Raw genomic sequence first — 20770 nt, 5'->3', positions numbered from 1 at the left:
CTCCACCATGTTTGACTGTAGGGACTGTATTCTTTTCTTTAAAAACCTTATTTCTTTTTCTGAAACAGTAGAATGATGGGCTCTACCAAAAAGCAGTAATTTTGTTTTATCTGTTCACAGCACATTCTCCCAAAAGGATTTTGGCTTCCTCAGGTAAGTTTTGGCAAACTCCAATCTGGCTTTTTTTATGTTTCTGTGTCAGCAGTGGGGTCCTCCTGGTTTTCCTACCATAGCGTCCCTTTTCATTCAGATGGTGATGTATAGTGGAGCTGACACATTTTTATCCTGTGCCTGGAGGTCAGCTTGAATTTGTCTGGAAGTTGATCAAGGTTCTTTATCCACCATTCAAACAATCCTTTGTTGCAATCTTCGATCAAATTTTCTCTTTCGTCCAAAGTCCAGGGAGATTAGCTACAGTCCCAAGGGCTGTAAACTTCTTGACAATGTTGCGCACAGTGGACACAGGGACATTAAAGGGACAGTCAACACCAGAATTTTTGTTGTTTAAAAAGAAAGATAATCCCTTTATTACCAATTCTCCAGTTTTGCATAACCAACACTGTGATTGAAATACACGTTTTACCTCTGTGATTACCTTGTATCTATGCCTCTACAAACTGCCCCCTTATTTCAATTCTTTTGACAGACCTGCATTTTAGCCAATCAGTGCTCACTCCAGGATAACTTTACGTGCATGAGCTCAATGTTATCTATATGAAACACATGAACTAATGCCCTTTAGTGGTCAAAATGCATTCAGATTAGAGGCAGTCTTCAAGGTCTAAAAAAATAGCATATGAACCTCCTAGGTTTAGCTTTCAACTAAGAATACCAAGAGAACAAAACAAAATTGGTGTTAAAAGTAAATTGGAAAGTTGTTTACAATTACATTTCCTATTTATTTAATATCATGAAAGTTTTTTTGGACTTGACTGTCCCTTTAAGATCTCTGGAGATAGACTTTTAACCGGACAGATAGTTCAGCATGCTAAGGCCTTGTAACACTAACGAGTCACATGACACCGGGGAAGGAAAATGGCTAATTGGGCCCAGGTCCACTCAGCCTTTCATCTTTCCGAGGTCGATAAAATGAGCAGCGCCTTGAGACCCTTACAGGTGATTAGCCGCGCTTTACAAGTACCCAATACATACATACATACAACCTTGAGATTGTCCATGCTTTTCCACAATTTGTGTTCTTAAATCCTCAGAAAATTATTTGCTGCTCTTTCTCGTCTCCATGCTCATTGTGACAGACAGAGACACAAAACAGAAAGGTTGAGTACATTTTTCACCATTTTAACTGGTTGCCAGTGTAATATATTGTCAGCACCTGTTAATTGATACAGGTGAGTTTAATTACAAATTACAGGAGCATCACAAACCTGGAATGCCAATAATTTTGTCCAATCAATTGTTGGAGTTTTGCGTGGAATGTGTCAGATTTGGCTTTTTTCTCTCCACTTTTTTGTGTCATATCAATACAAACGAAAGAAATAAACATGAGAATGCCTAAACATTTGTAACTGCGACAATTTTCTGAGCGAAGTGGTGCATAATCTGACAGAAATGCAGGGGTGCCAATATTTTTGGCCATGACTGTGTGTATATATATTATTTGCCTAATAATTCTGCACTCCCTGTATGTATGTATATATATATATATATATATATATATATATATATATATATATATATATATATATATATATATATATATATATATATATATATATATATATATATATAGTGAGTGCAGAATTATTAGGCAAATGAGTATTTTGACCACATCATCCTCTTTATGCATGTTGTCTTACTCCAAGCTGTATAGGCTTGAAAGCCTACTACCAATTAAGCATATTAGGTGATGTGCATCTCTGTAATGAGAAGGGGTGTGGCCTAATGACATCAACACCCTATATCAGGTGTGCATAATTATTAGGCAACTTCCTTTCCTTTGGCAAAATGGGTCAAAAGAAGGACTTGACAGGCTCAGAAAAGTAAAAAATAGGGAGATATCTTGAAGAGGGATGCAGCACTCTTAAAATTGCAAAGCTTCTGAAGCGTGATCATCGAACAATCAAGCGTTTCATTCAAAATAGTCAACAGGGTCGCAAGAAGCGTGTGGAAAAACCAAGGCGCAAAATAACTGCCCATGAACTGAGAAAAGTCAAGCGTGCAGCTGCCAAGATGCCACTTGCCACCAGTTTGGCCATATTTTAGAGCTGCAACATCACTGGAGTGCCCAAAAGCACAAGGTGTGCAATACTCAGAGACATGGCCAAGGTAAGAAAGGCTGAAAGACGACCACTACTGAACAAGACACACAAGCTGAAACGTCAAGACTGGGCCAAGAAATATCTCAAGACTGATTTTTCTAAGGTTTTATGGACTGATGAAATGAGAGTGAGTCTTGATGGGCCAGATGGATGGGCCCGTGGCTGGATTGGTAAAGGGCAGAGAGCTCCAGTCCGACTCAGACGCCAGCAAGGTGGAGGTGGAGTACTGGTTTGCTCTGGTATCATCAAAGATGAGCTTGTGGGGCCTTTTCGGGTTGAGGATGGAGTCAAGCTCAACTCCCAGACCTACTGCCAGTTTCTGGAAGACACCTTCTTCAAGCAGTGGTACAGGAAGATGTCTGCATCCTTCAAGAAAAACATGATTTTCATGCAGGACAATGCTCCATCACACGCGTCCAAGTACTCCACAGCGTGGCTTACTTGGGAAAGGGTATAAAAGAAGAAAATCTAATGACATGGCCTCCTTGTTCACCTGATCTGAACCCCATTGAGAACCTGTGGTCCATCATCAAATGTGAGATTTACAAGGAGGGAAAACAGTACACCTCTCTGAACAGTGTCTTGGAGGCTGTGGTTGCTGCTGCACGCAATGTTGATGGTGAACAGATCAAAACACTGACAGAATCCATGGATGGCAGGCTTTTGAGTGTCCTTGCAAAGAAAGGTGGCTATATTGGTCACTGATTTGTTTTTGTTTTGTTTTTGAATGTCAGAAATGTATATTTGTGAATGTTGAGATGTTATATTGGTTTCACTGGTAAAAATAAATAATTGAAATGGGTATATATTTGTTTTTTGTTAAGTTGCCTAATAATTATGCACAGTAATAGTCACCTGCACACACAGATATCCCCCTAAAATAGCTATAACTAAAAACAAACTAAAAACTACTTCCAAAACTATTCAGCTTTGATATTAATGAGTTTTTTGGGTTCATTGAGAACATGGTTGTTGTTCAATAATAAAATTAATCCTCAAAAATACAACTTGCCTAATAATTCTGCACTCCCTGTATGTATATATATATATATATATATATATATAAAAATATATATGTGTATATATATATATATATACAGCATATATATATATATATACAGTATATATATAATGCAACAAATAGCTTGAATTTTGTTTTATTTTTTATTAAAATTTGAATAAACAAACTATAGTAAAAAGAAGTGTTTATCATGATATTAATAAGGGAATTTCGGTATAGTTATAAGGTCTGAGTCTCCATGAGCGTCTATTTAAATAAATGTGTTCATGCCAGGTGATCTCTATTACCACAGTGATGATCACATGGCTATTAAAACTTATATAGGGGATTTTTTAGGAGGGACTTTAAAAACAAGGGCTTTAAAACAAGGGAATTATCCTAAAGAAGCACATCTTTAAAACAAGGAGTCTTGGATTTCTCCAGGCCTTTTCATGACCTGTTATAAGTATATACAACTGTTAAGTGTGTATATAAGTGTGTGTTTTTAATTCCTTCTTTAATTGTACTTCTACTTTAAAGGGACACTGAACCAAAAATGTTTCTTTTGTGATTCAGATAGAGCATGCAATTTTAAGCAACTTTCTAATTTACTCATATTATCAATTTTTCTTCATTCTCTTGCTATGTTTACATAAAAAAGAAGGCATCTAAGCTTTTTTCTTGGTTCAGTACTCTGGACAGCAGTTTTTGATTGGTGGATGAATTTATCCACCAATCAGCAAGGACAACCTAGGTTGTTCACCAAAAATGGGCCGGCATCTAAACTTACATTCTTGCATTTCAAATAAAGATTCCAAGAGAATGAAGAAAATTTGATAATAGGAGTAAATTAGAAAGTTGCTTAAAATGTCATGCTCTATCTGAATCACGAAAGAAAAAATTTGGGTACAGTGTCCCTTTAAACTAACAAGACATTTGAAAGAGCAAGTGACTGTCTTTAAATTGTGGGTTTTGGGGGTTTTGGGGCTTAAGAGAGCTAATATCAAGGTGTTTGAATTCTTACTCTCATCCTCTATCCAGCTCTCCTAAACTCTATGTACCTAGATATAATCCCTGTGTACCTGATGTTACCGGTAACCTCAGATTCCCCCAGTGATGCCAAAGCACTAGACCACCAGACATGCAGTGGTAAATTCAGGGGAGGGGCCCACAATGAGCTAAAAAAATCTCTGATAAGCTACACTGCACATAATTACTCATTATGTACACAAATAAGATGTCACACTGCAGGAGGCAAAGAATAGTGATTAAAGGAACAGTCGAGTCCAAAATAAACTTTTATGATTCAGATAGTTCATGTCATTTTAAATAACTTTCAATTTACTTTAATCACCAATTTTGCTTTGTTCTCTTGGTATTCTTAGTTGAAAGCTAAACCTTGGAGGTTCATATGCTAATTTCTTAGCCCTTGAAGGCCGCCTCTAATCTGAATGCATTTTGACAGTTTTTCACCACTAGAGGGCATTAGTTCCCATGTTTCATATAGATAGCATTGAGCTCACACACATGAAGTTACCTAGGAGTGAGCACTGATTGGCTAAAATGCAAGTTTGTCAAAAGAACTGAAATAAGGGGGCAGTCTGCAGAGGCTTAGATAAAAGGTAATCACAGAGGTAAATTGTATATTTATATAACTGTGTTGGTTATGCAAAACTGGGGAATAGGTAATAAAGGTATTATCTATCTTTTTAAACAATAAACATTTGTGTGGTGACTGTCCCTTTAAGAATAACTGTATTTAATATGGTGGTCTGGCTGCTTTCACATCGGCAATCCAGCTCCCACTTTGACCAGGGTGCTCAAAAAGTAACTTTTTCTCCTTTGGAGATTTTACCAGCACTTATAGGGAAAGTTTACTCAAAAATATTCTCCCCTTTAATTTGTTTCCAATGATCCACTTTACCTGCTGGAGTGTATTAAATTGTTTACAATTATTTCCATTACCCTTATATTGGCATATGAAATAGTTTACTTAGCCTGTGGTATCCCCACCCATCCTGAAATTTTTTGGCCTCAAGGCCAAGCTGTGTTAACACGGCCAGTAGACGAAATTACACTCCCAGTGGGTTAAAGAAGAGATAAGGTAATTGGCAACACATTAAGGGAAAAACTATCTTACAGTACACTGTCCCTTTAACTAAACAACACGTGCTAACTCCCAGCTCCAGATCACTAGTATCCTTTACACACTAATGACACTAATTTCTTAGAGCATGTCATCTTAGAATGACTGATCCTAGGAAAAAATAAAACAAGTAAAAATCCACTCAGAAGCAAACAAATAATATAATACCGATTGATACTCCCCTTCGATGCTGGAACCGCAGCCTTCCCACAGTCTCTCCCGAAAACTGTAAGATCAATATGTTGTGCCAAGAAGGAGGCGCTGGTTCACTATGGATAATCGTCTGTTTACTTGGATCCTCGTTTGTTTACTTGAATATGTTCCTCTGTTTTTCAGACATCCGTCAAGAAAGATATGTTCAGCTTATATTCAGGATAAACGGCTCCTTATGTGTATAAAGGAAAAACTTCACCAATTTTCTTGTCTAAAAGTAGTTTTATTGTGTCCAACGCATTTCAACTGACCCAGTCGTTTTTCTCAAGAGCATTTACAATTTGAAAAAGTGCTTAACAAACCAAGCATACCTTTCCACAACACAGACGGTCTTTAAATACACAATCAAGGACTCTACCCGTTACCTCATTGGTGGAGGCCGGTTTTACACTCGTTAGAAAATATTCAAATTAAAATAAGCCTAACAAAATAAATAAAACCAAAACCTAAAATATAAGTTAACATCATTAAATACATATATCAATTTATACTCTCATTGTAAAACATTTTGCAAATATAAAAGCGCACTTCTTTGCAGCAGGATGGTGTAGTTCCCTTTTGAAGCATTTTCTTTATAGCAGTCTCCTATCAGGTCCGCTTAGGAGTGGCAAGGTCACTAAAGACCAATGCTCCATAACCTGTCCGCCTGCTCTGATGAGGTGGACAGAGATCGCCACAATTCAACCCGATCAAGTACGATCGGGTTGATTGACACCCCCCTGATGGCGGTCAATTGGCCGCGAGTCTGCAGGGGGTGACGTTGCACCACCAGCTCACAAGAGCTGCTGGTGCAATGTTGAATACGGAGAGCGTATTGCTGTCCGCATTCAGCAAGGTCTGTCTGACCTGATCCACACTGTCGGATCAGGTCCGACAGACCTTTGATAAATAAACCTCAATGTGTCCAATCAGGAATATCCCATTGAAAGCAGTGTATTTTACTATTATCAGTTGTAAGTGCCATTATAAACTGGGTAACAGAATAAAAGATATCTATATTAGATTCAAATATATAACAGTACAGATTATCACCATTAGAAGAAGGTAACATTTGGATAACAAGAATGAACAATGCCGGTCATGAAAAAACTGACTTAAAAAATAGTTGGATGTTATATTGGCAGAAGAACTGTTACAAATAACAAAGGAAAATGTTGTACTAAAGTTTGATAACATGAGATCAATAGTGAACTCCTAACTATGGACATGGACATAGAGATTTTACACAGGGATATAGGACTACTAACTATGGACATGACACAGAGATTTTACACAGGGATATAGGACTCCTAACTATGGACATAGAAACCAAAGAGATTACTATCACATTATTTATGGGTATGGAAATCAAAGAAATCACCATCATACTTCAAATCGTACTCATTCAGATACATCAAGGACAACACATAATAACTATTATGAACAAAAAAATAGGAGAGATGAATCCCCTTTTACCAAAGAGGAGAAAAAAGAGAGGCACAAAATGGAGGAAAGGGAAAAATCCAAGGGAACATACCAATATCACTCACACCATCAGGAAGACAACAGCAGGGGGGACAGGGGAGAAAGGAAACAATCATACAAAAAAACCTGGGCACATCCAGATACTCTCCAATAAGGATAGACCAACACCAGAAAAAAAGAGAGGAAGAACACCCAATTCAGGGGAAATAGAGGAGGAAGAGGGCAACATAAGAAAAATGAGACAGTAACACAAGGGATTTTTAATTTGTCCTCTAAAGTTATAAGTGAAAAGGAAAAATGTATTCTATCAAGAGGGCTAAATGTATCCCCACACAAAGAGTTAACTCATTTCAATTATTTCACTAACACACTACATAAGCTACTTTTAGAAGCACAAAATCAAAACATAATATATTATATTAATATATGTTAATATTATTATATAATATTGGCAGATGAACTGTTACAAATAACAAAGGAAAATTTTGTATTAAAGTTTGATAACATGAGATTAATAGTGTTATGAATGAGCAGTAAATCATAATCTAAGATTGGTGTTATATGGCAAATTAAACATTATGAGTGATAGCATATAGGTACGAATTCATGATGTTTTTAATTTTTACACAAAAGCAGCAATCTTTGTATCTTTATTCAGACCCCAATGTGTATATGTTTTTAACTTATGTATCCATTTTAGCTCTCTTTGGTCTAGTTGTTTAGCTAGGTTAGCTAGGTTACCATCTCTGCAGTGTAGTTTAACCCTTTCTATTCCCATCCACAAGGATTCTTTTTTGAAAAATGTGTTACACAAAGAGTTAACTCATTTCAATTATTTCACTAACACACTACATAAGCTACTTTTAGAAGCACAAAATCAAAACTAATATCTAAGGATGAATTTGATTTTCTATTTAAAGAGGACTGTAAAACCCCAAAATATTTTATTTTTTTTACCAAAATTACATAAGCATGCCACAAGACCCCCTGGTAGGCCCTTTATTAGTGGCATTGATTCTTTGACATCTAACCTGTCAGCTTTTATAGATTGTCTCCTTCAACCATATGCACAAAAGGCAAGATCACATTTAAAGGACAAAAATATGTCTTACAAATTATGCAGAATTTAACTTGGCAAGAAGACTTTCTATGGGTTACTATGGACGGGACCTCTCTTTACTCTATAATTAACCACAAAAAGGAAGAAGCAGTTAAATGGAAACTATCTGAAGATCAGGATTTGGAACCTAAACTTCTGGATTTTATAATTAGAGCTATAGACTTTATTTTACACCATAACTTTTTGTGGTTTAATGATAATTATTACTTACAGATCTGTGGTACCGCCATGGGCACCAGGTTTGCACCAAGTTATGCCAATATTTATATGGATTTCTTTAAAACCAATCATGTACAGCATAATGTCGAATTTGGTGCAGACCTGGTGTCCTGGCACAGGTATATTGATGATGTAATTTGTATATGGAAAGGGGGAGAAGCTAAATTAACTAATTTTGTGAATAGCCTCAATAATAACAATCAGTTTACTTTATTAACCCCAGAACATCACAATTTTGAAATAAATTTCCTTGACATAACCCTCTATATTAATGACAATATGGTACATAGTAAAACATTTTTTAAGAAATGTGACACAAATACATATATAAAGCAGCTGTCATAACGCTAACTGGTTAAAGGCAGTACCAAAAAGTACATTTTTAAGAATTCATAGAAACTGCAGTAAGACAGAAGAATACAATCAACAATCTGAAATTCTGAAGGAGAGATTTATCCAAAAAGGGTATAATAGTAAAATTTTAGAACAGGAGAGAAATTAAGTACAAAACAGAAATAGATTAGAACTTCTGGAAAACAACAAAAAAGAAAATACTATTTACAACTTTCCAAAATTTGTAACTACTTTTAATGTGGAACATTGAGCAATTAAAAAAACTGTAGAAAGACATTGGCATATTTTAAAAGAGGATAAGTATTTTGGACCTATGATCCCTAAGAAACCATTAGTTATTTACAGAAAAGGACAAAACTTTAAACAAAAATTAGCACCGTCAATGATTAAAGGGATAGCCCCCATTAATGATTAAATGGATAGCCCCCCAAAAAACACTTCAAATTAGTAACATGACAGGCTTTTTTACATGTGGAAAATGTAAGGGTTGAAATTACACCAGAAGAAGCCATAAAACATTTAACTCCACCATCACTGGGAAGAATTTTGAAATAAAAGATTTTATTACATGTAAAAGTAAAAACGTTATATATTTATTACAATGTGGCTGTAAATGTCAATATTTAGGACAAACGTCCAGATTTTTAAAGACTCAAATCATGGAACACTTAAATAAAATAGAAAAAAAACATAATGATCACGGAGTACCTCTGCACTGTAACATATTTTTCAAAAAAGAATCCTTGTGGATGGGAATAGAAAGGGTTAAACTACATTGGAGAGATGGTAACCTAGCTAACCTAGCTAAACAACTAGACCAAAGAGAGCTAAAATGGATACATAAGTTAAAAACATATACACATTGGGGTCTGAATAAAGATACAAAGATTGCTGCTTTTGTGTAAAAATTAAAAACATCATGAATTCGTACCTATATGCTATCACTCATAATGTTTAATTTGCCATATAACAACAATCTTAGATTATGATTTACTGCTCATTCGTAACACTATTAATCTCATGTTATCAAACTTTAATACAAAATTTTCCTTTGTTATTTGTAACAGTTCATCTGCCAATATTATATAATAATATTAACATATATTAATATAATATATTATGTTTTGATTTTGTGCTTCTAAAAGTAGCTTATGTAGTGTGTTAGTGAAATAATTGAAATGAGTTAACTCTTTGTGTGGGGATACATTTAGCCCTCTTGATAGAATACATTTTTCCTTTTCACTTATAACTTTAGAGGACAAATTAAAAATCCCTTGTGTTACTGTCTCAATTTTGGAGAGTATCTGGATGTGCCCAGGTTTCCCTGTATGATTGTCTCCTTTCTCCCCTGTCCCCCCTGCTGTTGTCTTCCTGATGGTGTGAGTGATATTGGTATGTTCCCTTGGATTTTTCCCTTTCCTCCATTTTGTGCCTCTCTTTTTTCTCCTCTTTGGTAAAAGGGGATTCATCTCTCCTATTTTTTTGTTCATAATAGTTATTATGTGTTGTCCTTAATGTATCTGAATGAGTACGATTTGAAGTATGATGGTGATTTCTTTGATTTCCATACCCATAAATAATGTGATAGTGATCTCTTTGGTTTCTATGTCCATAGTTATAGGAGTCCTATATCCCTGTGTAAAATCTCTGTGTCATGTCCATAGTTAGTAGTCCTATATCCCTGTGTAAAATCTCTATGTCCATGTCCATAGTTAGATATTTTACACAGGGATATAGAACTCCTAACTATGGACATGGACATAGAGATTTTACACAGGGATATAGAACTCCTATGTCCATGTCCATAGATTATGATTTACTGCTCATTTGTAACACTATTGATCTCATGTTATCAAACTTTAGTACAACATTTTCCTTTGCTATTTGTAACAGTTCATCTGCCAATATAACATCCAACTATTTTTTAAGTCAGTTTTTTCATGACCGGCATTGTTCATTCTTGTTATCCAAATGTTACCTTCTTCTAATGGTGATAATCTGTACTGTTATATATTTGAATCTAATATAGATATATTTTATTCTGTTACCCAGTTTATAATGGCACTTACAACTGATAATAGTAAAATGCACTGCTTTCAATGGGATATTCCTGACTGGGCACTTAATATCATGTGACCTCGCCACTCCTAAGCAGACCTGATAGGAGACAAAACGGCTCAAAAGGGAACTACACCATTCTGCTGCAAAGAAGTGCGCTTTTATATTTGCAAAATGTTTTACAATGAGAGTATAAATTGATGTATGTATTTACTGATGTTAGCTTATATTTTAGGTTCAGGTTTTATTTATTTTGTTAGGCTTATTTTAATTCAAATGTATTTTAACGAGTGTAAACCCGGCCTCCATCAATGAGGTAATGGGTAGCGTCCTTGATTGTATATTTAAAGACCGTCTGTGTTGCTTGGTTTGTTAAGCACTTTTTCAAATTGTAAATGCTCTTGAGAAAGACGGCTGGGTCAGTTGAAACACGTTGGGCACAATAAAACTACTTTTAGACAAGAAAATTGGTGAAGTTTTTCCATTATACATATAAGGAGCCGTTTATCCTGAATATAAGCTGAACATACCTTTCTTGACGGATCTCTGAAAAATTTAGGAACATATTCAAGTTAACAGACGAGGGTCCAAGTAAACAGACGAGGATCCATAGTGAACATAAAGTTCCACTCAGGAGCTGTAGGCATGGCAGCTTCTAAGCAGGAAACAGCCAGCAAACCAAACAGGAGCAGCAGTTGTATAAACCCATATCTCATAACATAGCTCAATGATACAGAAGCTAAGAAGCTATAAGGCAATAATGGATTTACGTTGTTGAGGATCTGGAACCAAACTTGCAGAAAGAAAGAAAACCATGTGATCAACAATATGGCCTCTAGTTATCAAGCTCCGTAAGGAACTTGATGGCCCCTGTTTCTGTCGAGTCTTCAGACTCACCAGAAACAGCAGTTATGAAGCAGCGGTCACAAAGACCACTGCTCCATAACCTGTCCGCCTGCTCTGAGCAGACGGACACACATCGCCGGAAATCAACCCGATCGAGTACGATCGGGTTGATTGACACCCCCCTGCTGGTGGCCTATTGGCCGCGAGTCTGCAGGGGGCGGCGTTGCACCAGCAGCTCTTGTGAGCTGCTGGTGCAATGCTGAATACGGCAAGCGTATTGCTCGCCGTATTCAGCGAGGTCTGGCGGACCTGATCCGCAGTGTCGTATCAGGTCCTCCAGACCTTAATAACTAGAGGCCTATATCTCTACATGTGACCTCAGTCAATTATGTAGCAGCCTTATTAAACACAGAAAGTGAAAGGATTGTCTTATTGTCCTTAGGTTTGCATGTAATAAATTATAATCTACTAGTCCTAAAGCCCGTTCACACGGGCCATTTTTTGCAGTACAGCGGTCCCACCCCTTGTGCTCTCTCCCTCCCCCTCTCTTTTGCTCTCTCTCCCCTTTCTTTTGAGCTTTCTCTCTCCCCCCTCTCTTTTGAGCTCTCTCTCTTCCCCCTCTCTTTTGCGCTCACTCTCTAACCCCTCTCTTTTGTGCTCTCTCTCTCCCCCTCTCTTTTGTGCTCTCTCTCTCCCCCTCTCTTTTGCGCTCTCTCTCTCCCCCTCTCTTTTGCGCTCTCTCTCTCCCCCTCTCTTTTGCACTCTCTCTCTCCCCATCTCTTTTGCTCTCTCTCCCCCTCTCTTTTATGCTCTCTCCCCCCTCTCTTTTGCGCTCTCCCCCCCCCCTCTCTTTTGAGCTCTCTCCCCCACCTCTCTTTTGTGCTCTCTCCCCCCCCCCTCTCTTTTGCGCTCTTTCTCCCCCCTCTCTTTTGCGCTCTCTCTCCCCCTCTCTTTTGTGCTCTCTCTCCCCCTCTCTTTTGCGCTCTCTCTCCACCCCTCTATTTTGTGCTCTCTCTCCCCCCTCTCTTTTGCGCTCTTCCCGCCCTTCTCTTTTGCGCTCTCTCCCCCTCTTTTGCGCTCTCTCTGCCCCCTCTCTTTTGCGCTCTCTCTCCCCTCTCTCTTTTGCGCTCTCTCTCCCCCCCTCTCTTTTGCGCTTTCGCTCCCCCTCTCTCTTTTGCTGTCTCTCTCCCCCCTCTCTTTTGCTGTCTCTCTCCCCCTCTCTCTTTTGCTGTCTCTCTCCCCCCTCTCTTTTGCTGTTGCCCCCCCCCTCTCTTTTGCTGTCTCTCTCCCCCCTCTCTTTTGCTGTCTCACTCCCCTTCTCTCTTTTGCTGTCTCTCTCCCCCCTCTCTTTTGCTGTCTCTCCCCTCTCTCTCTCTCCCAGCTCTCTCTCCCCCCTATCTAGCTCTCTCCTCTCTCTCCTCCATCGTGTGCCGGCCATGCCCCTTTCATGGCCATTTACGCCCCTTTCATGGCCATTCACGCATGACCACACCCCCTTCATGTCGACCACGCCCCTGCTCACGCCCAGTCACGCCCACTTCTGCCGCGGCTGCAGATCAGCTAGGGACTCAAAGGCCAGGGGCAAAGTTTCCCAAACCTCAAAATGCCTATAAATACACCCATCACCACACCCGCAATTCAGTTTAACGAATAGCCAAGTAGTGGGGTGATAAAGAAAGGAGTAGAAAGCATCAACAAAAGAAATTTGGAAATAATTGTGCTTTATACAAAAAATCATAACCACCATAAAAAGGGTGGGTCTCATGGACTCTTGCCAATATGAAAGAAATGAATTTATCAGTCAAGTTCTTACATAAATTATGTTTTCTTTCATGTAATTGGCAAGAGTCCATGAGCTAGTGACGTATGGGATAGCAATAACCAAGATGTGGAACTCCACGCAAGAGTCACTAGAGAGGTTGGGATAAAAATAAAAACAGCAAATTTCCGCTGAAAAAATTAATCCACAACCCAAAAAAGAAATAAGTTTATTCTCATAAATGAATGAAAAAAACTCAAATCAAAAGCAGAAGAATCAAACTAAAACAGCTGCCTGAAGAACTTTTCTGCCAAAAACTGCTTTCGAAGAAGCAAACACATCAAAACGGTAGAATTTAGTAAATGTATGCAAAGAGGACCAAGTTGCTGCTTTTCAAATCTGATCAACTGAAGCTTCATTCTTAAAGGCCCATGAAGTGGAGACTGATCTAGTAGAATGAGCTGTAATTCTCTGAGGCGGGGGACCTGAACCGACTCCAAATAAGCTTGATGAATCAAAAGTTTCAACCAAGAAGCCAAAGAAATAGCAGAAGCCTTCTGACCTTTCCTAGGTCCAGAAAATAAAACAAATAGACTGGAAGTCTTCCTGAAATCTTTAGTGGCTTCCGCATAATATTTCAAAGCTCTTACCACATCCAAAGAATGTAAGGATCTTTCCAAAGAATTCTTAGGATTAGGACACAAGGAAGGGACAACAATTTATCTATTAATGTTGGTAGAATTCACAACCTTAGGAAAAGAAGTCTGCAAAACTGCCTTATCCTGATGAAAGATCAGAAAAGGAGACTCACAAGAAAGAACAGATAGCTCAGAAATTCTTCTAGCAGAAGAGACAGCCAAAAGGAACAACACTTTCAAAGAAAGTAGTTTAATGTCCAAAGAATGCATAGGCTCAAATGGAGGAGCCTGTAAAGCCTTCAAAACCAAATTAAGACTCCAAGGAGGAGAAATTGATTTAATGACAGGCTTAATATGAACTAAAGCCTGTACAAAACAGTGAATATCAGGAAGTATAGCAATCTTTCTGTGAAATAAAACAGAAAGAGCAGAGATTTGTCCCTTCAAGGAACTTGCAGACAAACCCTTATCCAAACCATCCTGAAGAAACTGTAAAATTCTAGGAATTCTAAAAGAATGCCAAGAGAATTTATGAGAAGAACACCATGAAATGTAAGTCTTCCAAACTCTATAATAAATCTTTCTAGAGACAGATTTACGAGCTTGTAACATAGTATTAATCACTGAGTCAGAGAAACCTCTATGACTTAGTACTAAGCGTTCAATTTCCATACCTTCAAATTTAATGATTTGAGATCCTGATGGAAAAACGGACCCTGTGACAGTAGTTCCGGCCTTAACAGAAGTGGCCATGATGATTTTGGAGATCACTCTTGGAAGGAGAACTAGAGGCGGGAAAATGTAAGCAGGATGATAACACCAAGGAAGTGTCAGCGCATCCACTGCTTCCGCCTGAACATCCCTGGACCTGGAAAGGTATCTGGGAAGTTTCTTGTTTAGATGAGAGGCCATGAGATCTATTTCTGGAAGACCCCACATCTGAACAATCTGAGAAAACACATCCAGATGGAGAGACCACTCCCCTGGATGTAAAGTCTGACGGCTGAGATAATCAGCCTCCCAATTGTCTACACCTGGGATATACACCGCAGAGATTAGACAGGAGCTGGATTCTGCCCAAGCAAGTATCCGAGATACTTCTTTCATAGCTTGGGGACTGTGAGTCCCACCCTGATGATTGACATATGCCACTGTTGTGATATTGTCTGTCTGAAAACAAATGAACGGTTCTCTCTTTAACAGAGGCCAAAACTGAAGAGCTTTGAAAATTGCACGGAGTTCTAAAATATTTATTGGTAATCTCGCCTCTTGAGATTTCCAAACCCCTTGTGCTGTCAGAGAACCCCAAACAGCTCCCCAACCTGAAAGACTCGCATCTGTTGTGATCGCAGTCCAGGTTGGACGAACAAAAGAAGCCCCTTGAACTAAACGATGGTGATCTATCCACCACGTCAGAGAGTGTCGTACAATGGGATTTAAGGATATTAATTGTGATATCTTTGTATAATCCCTGCACCATTGGTTCAGCATACAAAGCTGTAGAGGTCTCATGTGAAAACGAGCAAAGGGAATCGCGTCCAATGCTGCAGTCATGAGACCTAAAACTTCCATGCACATAGCCACTGAAGGGAATGACCGAGACTGAAGGTCTTACGCAGGCTGCAACCAATTTTAAACATCTCTTGTCTGTTAGAGACAGAGTCATGGACACTGAATCTATCTGGAAGCCTAAAAAGGTGACCCTTGTCTGAGGAATCAAGAAACTTTTTGGTAAATTGATCCTCCAACCATGTTTCCAAAGAAACGACACTAGTTGATTTGTGTGAGATTCTGCAGAAAGTAAAGACTGAGCTAGTACCAAGATATCGTCCAAATAAGGAAACACCACAATACCCTGTTCTCTGATTACAGAGAGTAGGGCACCTAGAACCTTTGAAAAGATTCTTGGAGCTGTTGCTAGGCCAAATAGAAGAGCAACAAATTGGTAATGCTTGTCTAGAAAAGAGAATCTCAGGAACTGATAATGTTCTGGATGAATCGGAATATGAAGGTATGCATCCTGCAAGTCTATTGTGGACATATAATGTCCTCGCTGAACAAAAGGCAGAATAGTCCTTATAGTCACCATCTTGAAAGTTGGTACTCTTACATAACGATTCAAAATGTTCAGATCCAGAACTGGTCTGAATAAATTTTCCTTCTTTGGGACAATGAATAGATTTGAATAAAACCCCAAACCTTGTTCCTTAAAAGGAATTGGCATGATTACCCCTGAAGACTCCAGGTCTGAAACAGACTTCAGGAGAGCCAGTGACCACCATCCAGATTAATCTTTTGAATGCTGTATCGCAATGATTAAATTGCTGGGGCTGCTATGCTCTACTTTTATTTTTGCTTTTTGTTTTACCTGCCAATAAAGTTGCTTACGTTTTGAACTCAAGAAGTGCCAGATTCCTTCATCTCTTTTTTCTTCAAGACTTCAGGAAAGCCTGAGCTTTTACTGGATTTACTGGTATACGTGAGAGAAAAAAATCTTCTCACAGGAGGTCTTACTCTGAATCCTATTCGATACCCTTGAGAGACAATGCTCTGAATCCATTGATTTTGAACAGAATTTATCCAAAAATCCTTGAAAAACCTTAATCTGCCCCTTACCAGCTGAGCTGGAATGAGGGCCGGACCTTCATGCAGACTTAGGGGCTGACTTTGATTTCCTAAATGGCTTGGATTTATTCCAATTTGAGGAAGGCTTCCAATTGGAAACAGATTCCTTGGGGGAAGGATTGAGTTTTTGTTCCTTATTTTGATGAAAGGAACGAAAACGGTTAGAAGCCTTAGATTTACCCTTAGGTTTTTTATCCTGAGGCAGAAAAACTCCCTTTCCCCCAGTGACAGTTGAAATAATAGAATCCAACTGAGAACCAAATAAATTATTACCTTGGAAAGAAAGAGATAGTAATCTAGATTTAGATGTCATATCAGCATTCCAGGATTTAAGCCACAAAGCTCTTCTAGCTAATATAGCTAAAGACATGGATCTAACATCAATTTTGATAATATCAAAAATGACATCACAAATAAAATGATTAGCATGTTGCAGTAAGCGAATAATGCTAGATATATCAGAATCCAATTCTTGTTGCGCTAAATTCTCCAACCAGAAAGTTGATGCAGCCGCAACATCAGCCAAAGAAATTGCAGGTCTGAGAAGATGACCTGAATATAAATAGGCCTTCCTTAGATAAGATTCAAGCTTCCTATCTAAAGGATCCTTAAAGGAAGTACTATCTACCATAGGAATAGTGGTACATTTAGCAAGAGTAGAAATAGCCCCATCAACTTACCGGAAATGACACTCCAATGACGCAACTGTGTGTAAGGCCTTGGCGTCAACTATGACGCCGGAAATGACGAAGTTGCGTCATAGACGTATTTTTCGCGCCAAAAAAATTCTCGCACCAAGAATGACGCAATAAAGTTTAGCATTTGGCGCAACCGCGGGCCTAATACAGCCCGCAATTTGCAAGAAGTAGTCAATTGAAAAAAAGACTAAACCCCAGGTAAGAAAAAAATTTCTTAAAATTTTTTTATATTCCCCAAATATGAAACTGACAGTCTGCAGAAGGAAATACATAAACCTGACTCAAGGCAAATATAAGTACAATACATATATTTAGAACTTTATATAAATGCATAAAGTGCTAAACCATAGCTGAGGTGTCTTAAGTAATAAAAAACATACTTACCAAAAAGACACCCATCCACATATAGCAGATAGCCAAACCAGTACTGAAACAGTTATCAGTAGAGGTAATGGTAAATTGAGAGTATATCGTCGATCTGAAAAGGGAGGTAAGAGAGAACCTATGAAATAGACCCCCGTTAGGGAAATCATCGTATTCAATAAGTGATACTCCCTTCACGTCCCTCTGACATTCGCTGTACTCTGAGAGGAATCGGGATTCAACAATGCTGAGAAGCGCATATCAACGTAGAAATCTTAGCACAAACTTACTTCACCACCTCCATAGGAGGCAAAGTTTGTAAAACTGAATTGTGGGTGTGGTGAGGGGTGTATTTATAGGCATTTTGAGGTTTGGGAAACTTTGCCCCTCCTGGTAGGATTGTATATCCCATACGTCACTAGCTCATGGACTCTTGCCAATTACATGAAAGAAAAGCAGTTTAAACCACAATCTATTCAAATGGGCTGCACTTACAGGGAGAGCAGACCTCCTTATCTCTGATTACACAAAACCAAGAGCAATTGAAAATTAACATTTTAGTACATATCCCCTCCCCCTGCTCTACTAAGAGTGTAAATTCTTCTGCAGCATCTTGCTTACATAGCTTTAATATAGCTAATATTTAAGTTAAATGGATAATTGGGAACACATTGAAGGGGAGCAAATTTTACAGTACAGACTCTCTTTAAGAAGTAAAACAGTAGCAGATATCAGTAATAAAACACTGCATTGCAAACGTTTAAAACATTTCAAGAGTATTATTATTTTTTTATCACAATTTAAAGTGTTTTGCAAATCACAAGTGTGGAATCCATATTTATGATGTCCTTTGCTGTGGCCAAATAGGGACAGATGGGCTTATGCTCAGATCTAAACAATCACTTTGTACAGTTGCACGCTCAGATTTAAGTTCTACATACTTAAAGGCACAATGTACTGTAAAATTGGTTTCCCCTCAATGAGTTTCCAGTAAACCTGCTGGAGAGTATAAATGTATGGGATTTAGCTCATTTAGGTTTATTTCTATATATGAAATAGCCATTTATGTTACTTGAAACCACAGCCTTTTTAAATGGGTTGAGCTTTTAGGTAGAGCAGACACCCTTATCTTATCTTTATCTCTATGCACTGTGACTTCTTTATCTTATTTCTGTCCGGTTTCACAAAAGCCAGCATTTAGAGAGAGCAATTGAAAAAGCATTGTAAAACCTCTTTCTTTCTAACCTCCACTGAGAGCGTAATTTCTTTGGCAGCTTTTTGTTACATAGCTTTACTACAACCAGTACGTAAGTACTGAAATGTTCAGTATAGGTGGGGATACAAAGGGCAAAAGCAGATATTTCAAGTGACAAAATAAAGGTAAAGGAGCCCTTGAAACCAATTTAATACACTGCCCCTTCACTGGAGTGTAACAAGCACGCTTTTCTGTTGTTGTTTTTTTACAATAAATGCAGGCAAAATATATTATAAATGTATATTGTAATGGTGTTCTAGTCTCTAGATGGAGTTAAATGTCCCTTTAAATACCACATTGATTTATTGGCTTCAGAATTGGTGACATTTTCTACTACTACAATTAATTTGTCGAAGAATAGTATAAAAAATACTATAAACCTGGTCCCATTGTAGATGAAACTATATTCTGTGTTATAACCTACAGTGTCCAAAAACTTTGTTCAAGTTGCCCAAGGTTTATTTTTGAATGAGATCACAGCTTGTTTGTCCCTGTTTAAATTAGTCCTTGTTTTAATTTTACAAAACTGCCCTCAGGTAATTGGGTAGGTTCCCAACAGCTTGTGAGCTTACTCCATTTGGTACTTTGCTGCATGAGCATTTTTTGAATTGTCCCTTGTTTATTTCTGCTATTTCCCTATAATTACATATATTACAGATGACCTAATATGTGTCTTGTACAAAATCAAAGAATTTAATGGTACTTGTAAATGATGTAAGTTAGTTACTTCTTTCATTCACAATAAGGTCCAGGTGGGTCTTTATTCATGAGACCCACTAGGCACAGGGTTCCCATATAAACCAGGTACTTTTCTGTTTAGTTACATATGGTTGTTCCAACAAAACTGTTGGCTAGTGGCCCCAATCCAATCCACCACAATTCCCATGTAAAGTGAATGTTGTGGCTTTTCATGTGATTTTCTAATTCAAAGGCATTCCAATCAATTTGAAAAACTTGTGATAACCTATTCATCACAGTTTTTAAAATGCATTTATGGTGAAATAATACCCCCTATAGCTTGCTCAGGGACATTCTAATCTACCAGAAAAAAAGGATCTTAATGGAGTTTTGCACTTCAAATGAAACAGCTTTGACCACTACCGGCCTGTAATGAGTGGCATAGTTTTATTGTTCACATGACTTTTTTACAGTGAAAGAATTTGTTCATGCTCAGTTCACGTGTTAATTACACAAACGTTTCTTGGTTTCATAAAACATTACATTAAACTGTATAGGCCCATCATATAAAGTGATCTTGGGAAATGATCCATAGGGTTGATTCATACACTTCAGGTTGAATTTAATTAAAAATGATATATTATGCATAGTTTATCTGGTTCTAAATAATGGGGCACATAACTTCAGAACAACATTTATTCCTAACTAAAACCTATTGACTCTTAAGTAATGCAGGGAGGAGAATTTAATATGGTTATTTATAGAAACCTACCACATCAGAACTCACTACAGAATCCTCTAATTGCACACTTAGGCCTAGATTTGGAGTTCGGCGGTAAAAGGGCTGTTAACGCTCCGCAGGCTTTTTTCTGGCCGCACCATAAAATTAACTCTGGTATCGAGAGTTCAAACAAATGCTGCGTTAGGCTCCAAAAAAGGAGCGTAGAGCATTTTTACCGCAAAAGCAACTCTCGATACCAGAGTTGCTTACGGACGCGGCCGGCCTCAAAAACGTGCTCGTGCACGATTCCCCCATAGGAAACAATGGGGCTGTT

Source organism: Bombina bombina, chromosome 1 (genome assembly GCF_027579735.1).
Source record: "Bombina bombina isolate aBomBom1 chromosome 1, aBomBom1.pri, whole genome shotgun sequence".
In the NCBI taxonomy this organism is placed as follows: Eukaryota; Metazoa; Chordata; class Amphibia; order Anura; family Bombinatoridae; genus Bombina; species Bombina bombina.
This window is presented reverse-complemented; position numbering follows the sequence as displayed.